The sequence below is a fragment of the Rattus norvegicus genome, chromosome 16, assembly GCF_021556685.1.
Source record: "Rattus norvegicus strain SHRSP/BbbUtx chromosome 16, alternate assembly SHRSP_T2T, whole genome shotgun sequence".
Taxonomy (NCBI): Eukaryota; Metazoa; Chordata; class Mammalia; order Rodentia; family Muridae; genus Rattus; species Rattus norvegicus.
Genome location: NC_141549.1, coordinates 11,164,929 through 11,182,332, shown reverse-complemented (window position 1 = coordinate 11,182,332; position 17,404 = coordinate 11,164,929). Strand labels below are relative to the sequence as shown.

General features: G+C 40.0%; 1 long non-coding RNA gene across 2 annotated transcripts in view; it reads right to left on the bottom strand.

Annotated features, from left to right (window-relative positions):
* The window catches only part of LOC146583947 (uncharacterized), a 412,373-nt gene that overhangs the window by 393,777 nt on the left and 1,192 nt on the right, over positions 1 to 17,404 (bottom strand). For both annotated transcript variants that reach the window (NR_203055.1, NR_203054.1), the window contains 1 exon segment: positions 15,953 to 16,111. This is a non-coding gene — a long non-coding RNA (uncharacterized LOC146583947).

Sequence of the window (17,404 nt, the reverse complement as noted above, 5' to 3'; positions counted from 1 at the left end):
ATGTAGAAGTAATAGAATCAGAAACTCAAGGTCCTTGTCAGCTTCACATCAAGCTTAAGATCAGTCTAGGAATCCATGAGACTGTGTCTCAAAAAAAAAAAAATTCATTCTACTAAAGGTGAAACACTTTATATTGTTGTGAATGTGTGTCTAAATTCTTTTAAAAGAATTTTGTCTGGATAATGAATTTTTAAAATACATGCACAAATCAAACTTGGAGTGAAGCACAGCCTGCTATTCTCTATTAAGAAGCATTTTTACTAAATTAATGTATCTGTGAAACAAACAACAGTGCACTTGGAATTGTTTGTAGCTTCTACACAGAATTCTTGATTGTTTTAAATAAGTCTCAATTGTCTAAGGATAGAGATAAAAGCAATAGTCAAAACACATTACTGTTTACATGTATACAGAATGGCTAAATGACAGGATTAATGTGACGAACACATTAACTATGAAATTCAACTTGGCAGCACAGGCTTTCAACTCTGTCTTGACACCAGTTAAATTTCAAAAAATTTTAGAGCCTTTAAGGGTAGCATTTTGTAAATCAGTTTAGATGCCCTGCAGTAGCATTCAGCATTGCTTAAGTGAGTCTTCTAAATTTGGCAGACAGACATTTTATTAAGAAAACCATCTATAAATCTTTAATAAGTCCATGCAACAAATGGTTTGCCCCAAATCGGCTTCTGAGCTTTTAGCAAATTGAAATTTTTGAAAGCCAAGCTTGTAAACAAGAAGACATTTAAATTCAATTTTGCAAAGTAAAATCGAGACTGAGCAAAGTAAGCAGGGAATTCAAATGGTGTGCAGGATGTGAGGCCCAATTCTAGGACAAGGCTCTTTTACCCTGACTTGCAAGAGAGATATTTAACAAACTCTTGTTTTCAATTCAGCAAGTTGATTTTTAATGACAGAGCAGAATGAGTTTTAGGTGACCTCTGATTTTCTGATTTGGGAACATCTGCATTTGGTGAAACGCTCAAAATAATTATAAATATATATAACTTATTTGATGAGATTTGGGCTGTGAAAATATTTCTCAAGGAAAAGCACTCTTGATTGAAGTGTCTGAAAATATATGGTCCAAAATAGATATCAATTTTCATTTGAAAAATAGAACCATGAATCAGCTCCACTTAGCAATATTTTCTCTAAAATTATCAAATATATTAGTACTTGTAAGAGCACTTTTTCATTCACAAAAATCATGGACTATAGAGAGGAGAGATTAATTGAACATGCCAACAATCTGAAATGTATTACCTATAATATATATTTGATCTTTTCATTCAATTCTACTTGACAAATAATTAATAAGCACATATTAAAACATAATGTTCAAAAATGCCAGTGTCATAGGTACCTTACAAAACTGATCGAGATATTGAAGTGTGGCAGGTCAAGAGTAAATTACTCTGCTTTTTTTAAATTTCATATATTCAATGTAAAGCTTGTTTCAGTTTGCTTTATTAAACACTGAAAGACATCATTTTGTCTTAGAAACTATTGTGAAAATCTTTTTGAAAAGAATTCAAATTTATCAACTCGAAAGAATATAATTTTAGTTCATGGTTTATGCAGCCAACTTCCATATTACCCTCAGTTCCCAATCATGAGGATGCAGTTACAGGCGCCAAAACGCTTCATCATGCTATCCCTAAGACCTATTAAGAAAATGCACTGTAGGGGTTGGGGGTTTAGCTCAGTGGTAGAGCACTTGCCTAGTAAGCACAAGGTCCTGAATTCAATCCTCAGCTCCGGAAAAAAAAGAAAAAAAGGAAAAAAAATGCACTGTGTGTGTGTGTGTGTGTGTGTGTGTGTGTGTGTGTGTGTGTACAGTGTGAGAAACCAGGAAAGGATATAGCTTTTGAAATGTAAATATAAAAAAATCCAATAAAAAAATCTGGTATACCAACAGTGAGGATACTCTTTTTTTTTTTTTTTTTTTTTTTTGGTTCTTTTTTTCGGAGCTGGGGACCGAACCCATGGCCTTGCGCTTCCTAGGCAAGCGCTCTACCACTGAGCTAAATCCCCAACCCCCAGTGAGGATACTCCTAAACAGAGTCTTCCAGCAGATTAGCAGCTGATGCTGGTAACTCAAATCCCAGACTGGTTTCTCAAATGCTCGAAGGGAATCTGTTGAGTTTCTACCACCTATGACCCCCAGGAGTGTGGGATGATGTCACAGGTGAGGCAGGTACAAGATAGAAGGAGGCCTGTCATTGGACGAAAAGGAAAGATGGGCGGGAGAAAAGTTTAAAGGAAGAGGAGGAGAGTGGAACGGAAAGGAGGAAGAGACAGGAGGGAGAAGGAGAGAAGCCGTGGCAGAACAATATGGCAGGTGACATTAAGATTCCACTCTGTGCGGGCTGGAGAGATGGCTCAGCAGTTAAGAGCACCCGACTGCTCTTTCAGAGGTCATGAGTTCAATTCCCAGCAACCACATGGTGGCTCACAACCATCTGTAAAGAGATCCGATGCCCTCTTCTGGTGTATCTGAAGACAGCTACAGTGTACTTATATATAATAAATAAATAAATCTTTAAAAAAAAAAAGATCCCACTCTGTGCATTTACAGGTTATTATTAATGTTCTTAAGGGATGGATGGTACTGGGCTTTGTATGTTTAGTTAGGCACTTATATCTTATCATTTGGGTGAAAGCTTATTGTGTTGTGTGTTCTTTCATGTGTAGATTTAAATGTAATGGAGTGTGGGGTGGCTGGTCTGGGCCACCACAGAGTTGGGATGTGTGTTTCTGGCATGGGAATCTGCCTTGGAAACTAGATAGGTAGAGAGAGATTGCTGCCAGGCTCAGAGAGAGGCCTTTGGCAGTGTGATATAGGATGCAGCAGAGTAGGTGAGAAGCTTCGGTGACTGAGAATTAAGATATCTAGTAGATATCCTGGGATACCGCAGTGAAGGTCCTAGTGGGGGATAAAAGACAGCATTTTTATTTATTATATTTTTACAACAGCACAGGAGACAACAACAGGTTTAGAGATGGTGGCCCCCAGGTTACCGAGTCTGTTTGGCTTACATTAGCAGTACACATTACTGAAACAGCTTCCTGTGTGATTTTGCCAAAGAGCGTCTTTATTTGTGTGGATTTAGGACTAGCAAAAGGGAGAACAGAATGGCTTCTAGCCCAGGCATGCATTTGTAAAAGGACAAAGCAAACAAAAGAAGTGGGGGGAAAATAGCTGGCCGCAAGTTTTTTTTTTTTTTTTTTATTAACTTGAATATTTCTTATATACATTTCGAGTGTTATTCCCTTTCCCGGTTTCCGGGCAAACATCCCCCTCCCCCCTCCCCTTCCTTATGGGTGTTCCCCTCCCAACCCTCCCCCCATTGCCGCCCTCCCCCCATAGACTAGTTCACTGGGGGTTCAGTCTTAGCAGGACCCAGGGCTTCCCCTTCCACTGGTGCTCTTACTAGGATATTCATTGCTACCTATGGGGTCAGAGTCCAGGGTCAGTCCATGTATAGTCTTTAGGTAGTGGCTTAGTCCCTGGAAGCTCTGGTTGCTTGGCATTGTTGTACTTTTGGGGTCTCGAGCCCCTTCAAGCTCTTCCAGTTCTTTCTCTGATTCCTTCAATAGGGGACCTATTCTCAGTTCAGTGGTTTGCTGCTGGCATTCGCCTCTATATTTGCTGTATTCTGGCTGTGTCTCTCAGGAGCGATCTACATCCGGCTCCTGTCAGTCTGCACTTCTTTGCTTCATCCATCTTGTCTAATTGGGTGGCTGTATATGTATGGGCCACATGTGGGGCAGGCTCTGAATGGGTGTTCCTTCAGTCTCTGTTTTAATCTTTGCCTCTCCCTTCCCTGCCAAGAATATTCTTATTCCTCATTTAAAGAAGGAGTGAAGCATTCACATTTTGATCATCCGTCTTGAGTTTCGTTTGTTCTAGGTATCTGAGGAATGCCGAATGGCTGAGAAACACCTAAAGAAATGTTCAACATCTTTAGTCATAAGGGAAATGCAAATCAAAACAACCCTGAGATTTCACCTCACACCAGTGCGATTGGCTAAGATCAAAAACTCAGGTGACAGCAGATGCTGGCGAGGATGTGGAGAAAGAGGAACACTCCTCCATTGTTGGTGGGATTGCAGACTGGTAAAACCATTCTGGAAATCAGTCTGGAGGTTCCTCAGAAAATTGGACATTGAACTGCCTGAGGATCCAGCTATACCTCTCTTGGGCATATACCCAAAAGATGCCTCAACATATAAAAGAGACACGTGCTCCACTATGTTCATCGCAGCCTTATTTATAATAGCCAGAAAATGGAAAGAACCCAGATGCCCTTCAACAGAGGAATGGATACAGAAAATGTGGTACATCTACACAATGGAATATTACTCAGCTATCAAAAACAACGAGTTTATGAAATTCGTAGGCAAATGGTTGGAACTGGAAAATATCATCCTGAGTGAGCTAACCCAATCACAGAAAGACATACATGGTATGCACTCACTGATAAGTGGCTATTAGCCCAAATGCTTGAATGGCCGCAAGTTTTAAACAAAAGTTTCCCTTCAATACCAGTTACTGGTAAAACAAACAGGAGACGATAGCTTTGCTTGGCATAGCTATTAAAGCAAGATGAGCTAAGTGGGGTTTGCCAAAATTGTAAATTAGAGAGCAAGGATTTCCCAAGTGCCAAGGAGAGAAATTTCATTCACACTCCAATTCTTTCTGCCTGTGGGTGAAGGTAATTGAATCACAAATGGCACCCAGATTGTGAAAGTAACCTCTGAACAGCAAAGACAAGACCTGTTTCCTCCAGTAAACAGCAGTATGCAGGCTCAGGTAACAAACTTCTCTTTCTCCATAGGCTTTTGCTATATTTTTAAATCTGGCCAGTGCAAGGCTAAAACTATCTTTCTCCCCTGGTATTCTGACAACCCCAACTGTTCATCCTGATGCTTGGGTTTTACCTTCATGCCCACATTACACCCTGTTTTCAGCTGTGCTATGGTTATTTTGCTCCCCAAACTCTCAAGGTAAGGGGAATCTCTGTGCTGACTTAGGGACCATTCTTCAGCAGAGGCTCTTACGCAGCAATGCAGCTATAGGGCCCTTCTAATCCAGCCTGTAGACCCACTGTTAGACATTCTGCACACTAGACTAGATTTCTCCAGTTGCCTCTCATTATCAACTCTTGTCCTAGTACCAAGCTGACAGCAGTCTGTCTGTCTTGCTTTGACAGTTCACTTAACATTCTTTACCTGGTAACTCAGCTTGTACCTTGTTCTAGCTTAGAAACAAAGCAGGAATGAAAAAAATCTTTATCACAGAGGATGCCTCTTTCCTAAATCTTTATTAAAAACTTAGACAAAGTGGGTGGCTTTGAACACAGGAACTTGTTTTGAATAGTGCCAAAGCAGTGCTGTTCAAGTCTCCTTATGCTTTGACCTTTTCATAATGTTCCTCATATTATGGTAACCCCCCAACCAAAAAAAATTCAGTTATTACTTTATAACTAACTTTGCTAATTATAATCATAAAGTGAGTGTCTGACATGCAGGATATCTGATATTCAAATCATGTGAGGGTTGTAACCGAAAGGTAGAAACTGCTATTCTAGAGACTAGAGGTTGAAAAATAGGATCAGCATTTTTTTTCTTTAGAAAGCTCTGAGGAAAATCTGACCTAGGCCTCTGTATAACTGTTGGCAATTTCTAGCTTCCTTTGGCATTCCTTCTATTCCTATTATTATACCTCAATCTTTGTCTCTCTTGTCCTATGGCCTCCTTCCCTATATGTGTCTGTGACTTCTTAGGACTTAATCTATAAATCAATCAATCATCGAGTTTAATATCTCCCCCAATCTAGTATCTCAAATTAGCTAGTTATGTCAGCAAAAATCCCTATTTCCAAATAATATCCAGGTAGATTGATTGACTATTCCACTCAAAACAGTTTCCTATAAAGTTTACATTGATAGTTGGGTAAGTAATTAAGAAACCCATCACTACCCAGTTTGGTGTGAGCTGTAAGCTAGGACATTATGGAAGCAGGGAGAACAGATACTCAACAAACTCAGAACTAAAGAAAATAAGAGACTCCCTTGAGTCTATTTGTAGATGAAAGTGAAGGAGGAATAAACTTCACGTGAGACAGGTGCATGCAGACAGATATTGTTGGTCATGAGTCTGAATTTTTTATGTTTACAACATAAACACAAAAGGTATCTCGAGGCAAGGGAAAATTAAAGTAGGTATTCTTTAAATTCTAGCTCATCCTGTGACAATGTAGAGGAAGAAAGGAAATGGAGGTATTAAAATGAATGCTCTATAGAGAAGAAAGTTACCTTGAGAGGTTAGTAATAAAGGGGAGGTGATGGAAAAGAGATAGTATGCTTTCTAAATAATGGAAGGATAGATGTCACATCTGACATGGAAGTGACCAAAGGCAGGGAATTTGAAGTTAATAAGAGTAGTAAGGTCCAAAAACTGGGGGAGGTTAGGTGCCAGGGTGTTTGATGGATATGTCCATATGTTAGCAGTTGTGATATGAGGTCTTGCAGAAAAGCAGAGAAGCAGAATACTAGGTCAAAATGTGAAATTGTGATGGTGACCTAGTCAGAAGGAAAAATGGTTTGGTGTCAAGGTGTCATAAGCTTCAATAACTACTGTGACTGTTAACTCTTACTAAATGTTTCTGATTGTAAAACAAAGAGTAATTTGGTAAGCAAAATGTCTCCATGGGGACCTCCTATCATTTTCCCCAGTTTACAGATGAACAGTACAGAGATAGGACAAGAAACTTTTTGGTTAGTTTTGGGTCGAACTCCTTAAACCACTACCTCAAATAGCAGACTTTGAAAGGTAGCCTAGCTAGATGAACTCACTGTCTAAGAAGACAGTAAAGTTGTTTCCCTGCCTTGAAATGAGGATCTTCAGAAAACTGTTAAGAGATTGATACCTACAGGACATATGGAGTATGTTTTATAAGATGGGGGGTTGGAGGGAGAAGATTCTATAAGGACTTTGAGCTGGTGGCAGTTTAACACTCAACAGCTCCAGCAAGAGAGGAAATTCAATAGCATGAGAATGCACTTTGAAAACCCAGGAAGTTTTTAAAATGATGGGGTTTAGAGGTTTGTGTTTTATGGTAGAATGAAGAGTTGCAAGAGTCTGAGGCAGGGAGTTTGGGCTAGTTTTAAGATGCCACAAAAGATGCTGTATAGAGCTATTTATCAGCAGCATGGATGGTAGCCCAGGGAGCCATCTGGAGCTTTGTGATGCCACTAGATAAGGAAGCATGTTGAGCATTTTCCCACGAGGGGTATTCATTATCCCTCCAGCTTCACTATGACATATTTATATTCATATTGAAGCTCGCATTAGATGCTTTTGAGTCTACAGGCAAAAAGAAAGGAAAGATAAAAGTGTTGCATTTCAATGATACTCAACTGTGGGTCTTTTTACTCCTTGGCCAATAAACATGGCTGTAGAGGGTATGTGCTAGGCTTGAGAGTAAGCCAAACCTTGTGGGGACAAGCATCATCCTTCAGCCATCCAGAGCCAGGTCGACTTAATTCATTACCCATTGCTGGGGCAGCTCAAGGAGTCCGATATGAACTCATTGATATATATTCACGCATTTGCATCCTGGAATAAGTCCTAGTCAGCTCCGATATCCAACTTATTTAATGTGCTGTTGGAATCTGTTCATTGGTATTGAAGCTTTTTGCTTGTTTGTTCTATTTTCTGAAACAAGTCTTACATATTCTTGTCTGGCCGAGAACTCAATTCGAAGATGAGATTAGCCTTTACTTTGCTGCCATTTTCTTGCCTCTGCCCTGCCTCCCAAGTGCTGAGACTACAAGCTTGTGTTAGCACAAGGACTTTACATCTGTTTCTGTTGGGTGTTACTTTTGGTTTTTAATTTTGATCTTCACTCTGAGGACCAAATCCAGGGATCTGTACATGCTAGACATGTATTCTACAACTGTTACATCCCCAACCCCACAGTGTTTTAGAGACAAAGAGTCACTTAAGCCACCCTTGAAATCCACCCATACCTCTGTGACTTCTTGGTATAGCCTTCTGGGTAGCTGGAATTTCAGGCATTGTGCACACTTCCCAGCTTTCAGCTTGTGATGTCTGAATCTGATTTGATAACTGAGTAATTTCACCTTCAGTAAATGAACTCAGAAGTTCTTTCCTGTTCTGTTTTTTTTTTTTTTTGAGAGTTTGAGAAAGATTATCATTAACTCACCTTAAAATGATAGATACAATTCATCAGTACAGCCATCTGGTAAGCTTTTTGTAAGAAACTTTTAAAACTATGAACTGACAGGTATTCATTCCCATTTGTCTATTCAGAATTTTCTATTTTGTTTTGAGTTCATGATGGCAATTTGTGTCTTACAAGTATTTGACTTGGGTTACCCTGATTTGCTTTTATGAAATTTTCACAGTTTTAATTTACAATACTCTTTTTTTTCTATAAAGTTGGAAAAAATATTTCCTATTATCTGTACCCTTCTTTATGGAATACATTAAAAAGATCATATGCATCATCTTGAAGGGATTCTTTATTTAGTGCTACTAGAGGGAAAAACACATGCTAGGGCATACTGGATACAGGCCAGTGAATAAAAGAATATGTGGTCAGTCCATGCTAATATGATCAACTCAATGAATGAGCCAATGAATACTAGAGAGTGAAAATTTCTCTGCCAGGGTGTGACAACCAATCAGTGTCATGTGCCACATGATGGCAGTTTAGTCATTGATAAACTTCATGTACAAAGATATTCCATACCCCACAAGATGATAAAAGCGCTGAAAAATTCCTATTGCCTTGTGTCAAGATAGCCATCATGATATCATAACACAATTTGTTATTCGTGTGTTAGTATAATGCTAATGCACACAGGCCTATCATACTGCCACCATATAGAAGCAAGGATATACCATTAAAACAGTGGATACTGCTTGGCCTTGAAACAAATTAGCTTAGTACTGGTTTATAGACTTTGAAAATTAGACTTTCCATTACTTTAGCATATACTTCTTCTATTATAAAAAAAAAATTTATATGCTAAGTTAGTCTCCTCTTAATTGCCACATTGCTTGGTTATGTCAATATGCCACATTAGGCAATAAATATACACTACTAAAGTTTGTGTGACACTATGATGCTCAAACAGAATCCCCTAATGAATTTCTTAGAACACACTCATGTCATTAAGTGGCTTATTACTATAAAAACATTAATAAAATCTAAAACCTCCATCCAATAGTAAAAACCAATGAATAAATGTCTTGTGAAGACTATAATGCAAAACGAGATTGTTTTTGAAAGTTTTTGAAGTATTGAGATAGTTCCACACAGTCCTATTTTTACAAAGGAAACGGTAGTTTTAAACTTGACAAGCCATGACTATCATGGAACTAGGTGATGCACATGACTACTACTGCCGTGTTCATTGGCTGCCATTGTCTTCATAGAACACTTGAGAGTGGACAGTTGTTTTGGTTTATGATCTGGAGACTGGAATATCCCATAGCAGGCGGCTATAAATGGCGATTGCTATATGCTGCTTTAAGCATGAGGAAAGATCATGTGAGCAGCACATTGGAAGAGATAAACACGGGCTGAACTCCTCTAATCTGTTAAGCTCCACCTCCATGATCCACACATCTGCTGATAGGTCCCATCTCCTTCCTCTACCTTATAAAGGAACTGAGGCTCCCGTACCTGGACTTCTGAAGGACACATTCAAAGTATGGAAATTACTAATAGTGACATCTAGGATCAAATGATTTTCATGTATGGAGCACTAAGAAGGATACATGATTACTGACCAGTTACTGACAAAGCATGGCAATATTGACAGTATTAATATTAGGAACAGGAGTTCCTAAGTGCAGCTGGATATTGCTGCCTCTGGATACCATGGTTTGTAGAAATAGCAAGGCCTTTATACACACAGACAAAGTGAGGCACTAATTCTAATCTTGACTGAAACTAAACAAAAGACCAAAGGGGTTTTTATCCCATAGTTTACGGTCATGGCATACTCTGTGACATAGCTGCTGAAATGATTGGACCCTGTGGCCACAGGATTTCCCACTGGTCTAAGAGCTGTGGTGCCTCCTGCTGGTTTAATGAAGGGAAGCAAACAAGTAACCTCTACGATAATATCTTATGTTCACAGCACTCTATGATGTGAATCGAGACCCTCCGCCAAGGAACACCAGAATGCTGGCTGTCTAATGACTATGTTACATGGCATTGGACCCTGTTGCTGGCCCACCTTCAAGTCTGGTCTGAGAAACTCACCACCACCGGTCCGGCTACCCTCTTGCCTGATTCCAGGGTGCAGGTACTCATCCACGACTGTCATAAGATGGGCAATGAAATCAGGTACCTGAGAGTTTCAGTAGTTAGTTTATCTGAAATGGTTTAAACCTAAGCCAGGAACCTTAATCCAAGGAGCAGAACTCATCAATCTGACCCACTGTGCATGTCTACAGCATGATCTATAGAGAAAGGGGCCTTCTCAAGAAAAAAATAAATTGGCCTTGCTAGAGGCTATTTGGCTTCCCCTGCAAATTGCTGTCCTCCATGGTCTGCTGACCTGGCTGCCTAATAAATGACCCTAAGACCAGTGGGGCCTATTGACATTGTGGTGGCATGCCCTGACCCAGTGCAGCCTGAGTCTCCACAGTATAGGCAAGAGAAAATCAAGGATGCAACAGGAAAGAATAGATAGCTCAAAGCTACGGGGTGATGGAGACCACCACAGAGAGACCATTCTCCCAGGAACAGTTGGCAGGACTTCGATAATGAGGAACTTCGTCAGGCTGCTCCTCTGGGGTCCACAAAACTGTCAGACTATTCAGTCTCTCAGACTGTTACGTGTGTTAAACCTCAAGTAGACAGCTTGGCATGGAGTATCTCCACCCTATGCTAGGTTTGTGCTCAAGTAAATCCAAAACCGAGTCCTCCACTTAGGAAGGAGTCAAAACGGGAGAACAACACCTTAGAGAACTCTGTGAAAACTCATTTCACCAAGATCTGGCTTTCACAGAAAGGACACCAGTACTTGCTAGTTTTTATAGATACCTTTTCCATGTAGGTAGATGCTTTCCCCACTCAGACTGAAGTGGCTCTAGTAGGAGATAAAAAGCTCCTCCAGGAACCAGTCTGCTGATTTGGCCACCCCTGGCAATGGTATCCAATAACAGCCTGGATTTTTGTAGCCAAAACACCCCAATTAATAGTTAAAGCTTTAGACATGAGATTAAAGACTTACATGTATATCTAGACCTCAAAGTTCTGGCCGTGTTAAAAAAAAATGAACAGGAACTCTAATAAAACTCTCATTAGAGTGTACCAAAGGATGGATAGGCCTCCTTTCTTTACTTTGCTTCAGTCTGCTGCACCCATACAGGGAGCTATTTACCTCTGTGAGATTATGATTGGACGACCTCTCCTACAGCTTCCCAGGCTCAGACTAGCAGAGGAGTGGAGGACCCCTTTCTCAGCAGAGAAGGGGAGGGGGAATACAGGGAAGATGTGTGTGAGGTAGTACTAGGAGGAGAGGAGGACTGATTCTGGGATGTAAAGCAAATCAATCAGTCAATCAATCAATAATAAAAACTAGTTAAATTCCTTTGTAGAAATGTTCTTCAAATTTGAAAAGGCTTAGACTTACTTCTTGTGAGATAAAACTATGTCTGGCTATGGAGAAAAAAGCCAGTTGTTTCTATGCTAACTGATGAGGAATAATTAAAAAACTATTACTATGGTTGGGGAAAAAACAAAGAGAAAAAGACAAAGATATAAGTCATATCATTAATATCAGTCTCTGCTCTCTTGGTCTTCTTGGCTAACTGTTCTGCTATCAGTACTAGTGGACTGGGCTGTTAATTCTTATTCTGATTGCATTAACAGTGGGCCTTGCATCTTAGACTGTATGGCCCTTTGTGTATCAGTTCAGTAAGATTAATGGTCCTTAGGACTAAGTACATGTTTTTATCATTAATTTATTTATTAATTCACTTTATGTATGGATTGTAGCTTCCCTCTCCTCATAGCCTCCCCTACATCGCCTCCACCTTCTTCTTCTCCTCTGAGAAGGGTACTTCCCCTGGGTACCAACACACCTTGTCAAGTGACAGCAGGACTAGGCATATCATCTCCCACGAGACCAGACAGCCCAGTTAGGGAAACAGGATCCACAGGCAGACAACAGAGTCAGGGACAGACCCTGTTCCAGTTGTTGGAGGACATACATGAAGACCAAGTTACACATCTGCTACATGTGCAGAGAGCAGGCTAGGTCCAGCCCATGTATGCTCTTTGGTTGGTGAGTCCATCTCTGGGAGCCCCAAGGGTCCATATTCCAACCACACCTTTTTAGAGCATGATGAGGTCATGATTTGACTAATTCACTAAGACCAGTTGAGGAAAGTAATGGGGCTCCAGACTTCCCAATACCCTGAGACATTAGCACAACTGACTCCATGGTGAAGGACCATTCAGGCTGAAAACCTCAGCATGTTACAGCACCACCTACAAAAACTAAAACAAAGACCTCATCCATCTAAGTCCATACACAGTTCTGGGAAAATTTCTCAAAGTCCTAACCTTGCTTTTTGGTTTCTATAGTTCTGCTTCTGGCTAACTGCCCTTGTTTACTGAAGTATGTCAACCAAGCATGGGATTTTTGTGCTTAATAGCACAAAGTAATCAGAAGAGAGAGAAGATCATCAGAAGAGAGGGAGAGTGAAGGCACGCGTGCGCTTATACTGAGATATCTCCGATTCCAAGGCAAATGGACTGCACTTCACAAACAGTTGGCATGCGCCCACTACATGAATTGTGCTCCATAATGCTAATTCCAAGAATATTCGATTATTTTTAAAATGTCTGTCTCTTCTTATAAACCTCTAGGCTGGATTAAGCTTCGACTATGATCTCTGGTTGACAACAGCAATGTGAGTCTAGATTATTCACTGTACTGTATTCAGAAACAAATTCTTATCACACACACAAAAAAAAATATTTTCCAAGTTTTATGCTTGCTGTGCCATCATCATGGTTTTCTGAACCTAAGGATCTTCATCATCCTGATCCAACAGGTAGTTGGAGGTTTGATGATGGATAACTCACTGTGAAGTAGTTGGTACCATCACTCCACCTTTCCAGACACTCTCTACTAGGAATATTAAAGAAGTACCATGGGATGAAAACAGAATAATTTACTAAAAGTCATTTACTAAGGGTAAAAGGCAATCCTACTGTTCAGTTTAATTAATGGTCCATTCTTACCCATTTCCGTATTTTCTTGATGTTGAGGGATTTATAGCCAAGTTTCCCATCTCTAAGAGAAGTGACATCATGAAAACAAAGATTGAGCTTTAAACCAAAGCCCTTCATCCTCCAAAAGTGAACATCTGCCATGCCAGTTGACCTGAAGTCTCATATTCAGTCTATTAAAGCGTAAATATTCTGCAGAATACCAGAGAAGATGCATGATTTCCCTGTGACCATTGGTCCATAGACTGTGAACATTAATTTACTCCATAGAGGGAAAATACTGCACTGAAGACTTTAATCCCATCCCACAATTCTTGCTGGGTTGAAATCCCATTGGAATTGCTTCAAAACTGTAATGAGATCCTGGAATCACTTCCTACTGTCCTTCTCTGGCATCTGGGTCTAATGTAGGGGGATAGGACTCCATGTTCTCACCTCGTGCACTAAAACTAGCCTATAATCCTGCCCTTTACCTCCTCCTCCACAGAACTTATCCTATGCGCAGAACTCATGACCCCCATTTGGTGTAGGTTAACTGGAAACCCTTTATTTATGGATTATAGGATCAACCCTGCAAAGCTTTCACCATATGCCTACGCTTACTCTTATGTCTCTGCTAGAACTTCAGAGACAAAGAAGGAATTACTTTAGATGCTCTTTTCCAGCTGCAACAAGAACAGCTTCATAAGTAAAGCCCAACTTTGTTTGTAAATATGGAACAACGTCCCCACATATCAATTTTTGTGGTCTATGAAGTCAGAAGTAAATGGGAGGAGGGAAGAGGAGTAGGAAGAGGGAGAGCTTAAGAGCTTACTGCTGGAAGGGAGGAGACTTGAAATCGCATTTGCAGACCTAGCTGTTAGCACTGACTGGTCCTGACTGGGCCAGCCCTGGAGGGAGGTATGTTGGCTGGCTGTAGAATTAATTGAATTTCACAACTTGCCTCACATTCCTGCTGGCACAAAGTGCCTCCGAAGGACAGAGGCATCACAGGAGGCCAGCACAATGGCAGGACCAAGCCTGAGCACTGCTGTGAGCCTTTCTTTACACAACTCCTGCCTCAAAATAGCTTGCCTGTTAGCACCCCAGCAGAGAACCCCCACAAGCAAGGGAGGAGAAAGGTGTGTGCTGTCTCTAAGATACAGACTGGTCCTCATCTTCAGGATGAAGCCCAGGAACTGAAATATGATTGATTCCTTCATAAGAGCCTTTACCTATGAAAGACACCTATACTTAGGCTATGTGAATTTTAAATCCCTCCCAGCTGAGACACTGTATTATTACCCCGGGATTCAACCAAAGACTTTTTTAACATCAGTCCCCCAGCCCCAGCAATGTATAGAATCCCCACATACTTGGAGCCCTAGTTTCCTGCCTCACTTCCTTTTCGTAGTTTTATTTAATCTATCTGTATAGTGTGTATATGGGGAGGGTACTCACATTCATGTAGAGATCAGAGGACGACAACGGCACTTTTCTGGCACTTGTAGAGTCTAAGGATCCCACTGAGGTTGTCAGGCCTGTACACAATCACTTCTACATGCTGAACCAAGTCCTCCATCCTTGCCTCGCCTCTTGCTCAGATATTAATCAGGACTAGTGTGTCCAGTGCACTAGTCACCAAATTGCCTTAAATAGGTTGTCATATGCAATCTTCCCCAAAATACCGTAAAGGATGAATCAGTATCATCACACTAATAAGGAAAGAGGAGCCTAAAACACTGAGGAAACATGACTAATGCCAGGAAATTTGAAGAAGAAAAAGAAACAGAATTTAGATTTAAACTATACAAATTCAAATTTAGAGTTGTTTGCATGGAACTATTCTCACACAAAACCTGAATTGCTTCTGTGCCCATGTCCCTCTCCCACAATGCTGCCTACCTGGCATAGCCTTGCTACTAACTGCAAGTTTATTAATGAACGGCTGTCTAAATGAACATGAGATCTATTGGTTTAAATACATTAGTGCATTTGATCATTGAGCAGAAGTGTTACTGCTAATTACATTTCTTGATGACAAATCTGACTTCTTCAAATATTTCTAAGAATACTTCCACACAACATACATTTATTCATGTATTCACGCATTCAAAAGAACGGCACCTATAAAATGCTAGGCACTGTGCCAAGGGGTTGAGCAAAAGAAAAAAATGCATACTGAATACACAGCACATGCTGTCTCCGGGGAGTATAGCCTAAATGAATGGATATGCAATCCCAGCAGGCAATGTGCTGGGAGGGGAAGCCTCCCTGGAAGCTGAGGATAAGTTCTGGGAAATCAAGACATTCTCTATCTCTTCCTCTTCCCCTCCATTTCTCCCTCCCCTCCCTTCTCCCTTATCCACCTCTCCCTTTCTCCTCCATCCTTCCTAACCCCTCCTCCTCTAGCTTGTCCTCTTTGGACATGTATGTGTATGTATATGGGCATGCAGACGCATGGGCAGTTGTTTGATTCTCGTGACATGAAAATATTAATCAAGTGAGAGGAGGCAGAAGGTTAATCACTTTGGGCAGTGTAGGTGCAAAGGCATTTGGGAAGAAGAGATCGTGGTCCATTGCATGAGCAAGAAGAAGGCTGCCTGTAGAGGCTGCTCTGAGACTAACAAGATCCTGACACCACGTCCCACTAAGGAAAGAAAGGGCTTTCCAACACACCTGGGCTTCCTTCAGAGTGATCACTGCGCTCACCGTCCTCAGTTCCACTGGTACCACCTTCAAGTATCTCATGCTTTTGTAGCTTCCTCTGGGTTCAACATTATTGTTCTTTCTTTTGTTGAATTATTCCACCACAGAAACATATTCTGTATTTCCTACCTAAAAAGAAAATAAATTCACTGATGTCCACATTCCCTTAACATTTGTTTCCCTGTATAGAAAACGTTCAGAAGATGCTTTTTAAACAGTTTCTTCCTTTTTGTTCTTTCTATCATAACCGAACTTCTGCTCCCCCACCCCCAGTGAGGCTTCTTGTCTGCCTCTTTTCCTGATTCTGCCCCACCTTTGGAAACTGGAATTATGACAAACATTGAGAAAATTCAACAATCAAATAATTATTACTCAACACACACACAAAAAAAGCATTGGTTAAAAAAATATATAAAAAGCCACTGTCAGCAATGCAGAAGTCCCCTCTATCTTCCCCACTTTTTTGATGCCATGGAAAGCCACTGTTCTGTTTTGATCTGGATGATATCATTTATATATAATTATATAAATATATATGCATATGTGTATATCATATATATACATATATATATATATATGATCTCATCTCACTTTATATTCATTTTCACACAAAGTAAAATGTTTCCATTTCTCTATGGCAATAAAATTGATCTCTCTGGAACAAAGACCAGGTGTTGTATGGACAAATTACGCTTGCAAAGTTAATACAAAGTAATTATCTAATATAAAGTTCAGAGCTAATAGAAAATGGTCAGAATCTACTAAATTGCTTCACTGATGTTATCTCCAGCCATGTCTCCCACCTGGGAAGGAATACATAATCACACTGTACATTATTTCCCATATGCTTTTAGGCTTCATTAATCTAACACCAATCCTATTGTATTTATTCCTTATTTTGATACTGATATTTCTGGACAATCCTTCGAAATGACTTAGGAATAGTTATTTTAAAGAATAATCCTTAATTCCTGTTTCTTTTTAATGAGTGTCATTTTTAACCTAATTTTTGACAAGAACAATGAACCAAAAAAATGTACCATGTCACTCTACCATAGGACAGCTCACCAAGAAACATGTGTCAAGTCACTGCACCTTTGGGTTCTATAGATTTTTTTCCTATCTATAGGATTTGTTTTCACTTTTATTATTTCTACTTTTTAAAATTGAACCCTTTTGTTTTTTGAGAATTTCTTCTGTGAATACTGTATCAATCCCATCCCTCCTACTTCCCCTCCAGCTTCTTCCATGAACTCCTGCAAACTCTTTGTCTAATTACCTTTTCTTCTTAAATTACTAGTGTAATGTGTGTATATCATTTATATATATTATGCTATAAATTGCATGTATATGTGCAGCATGCTTAATTAAGTTCAGTGTTGTTTATATGTGTATGTGTTTGGGATTGGATAGCCTATCAGG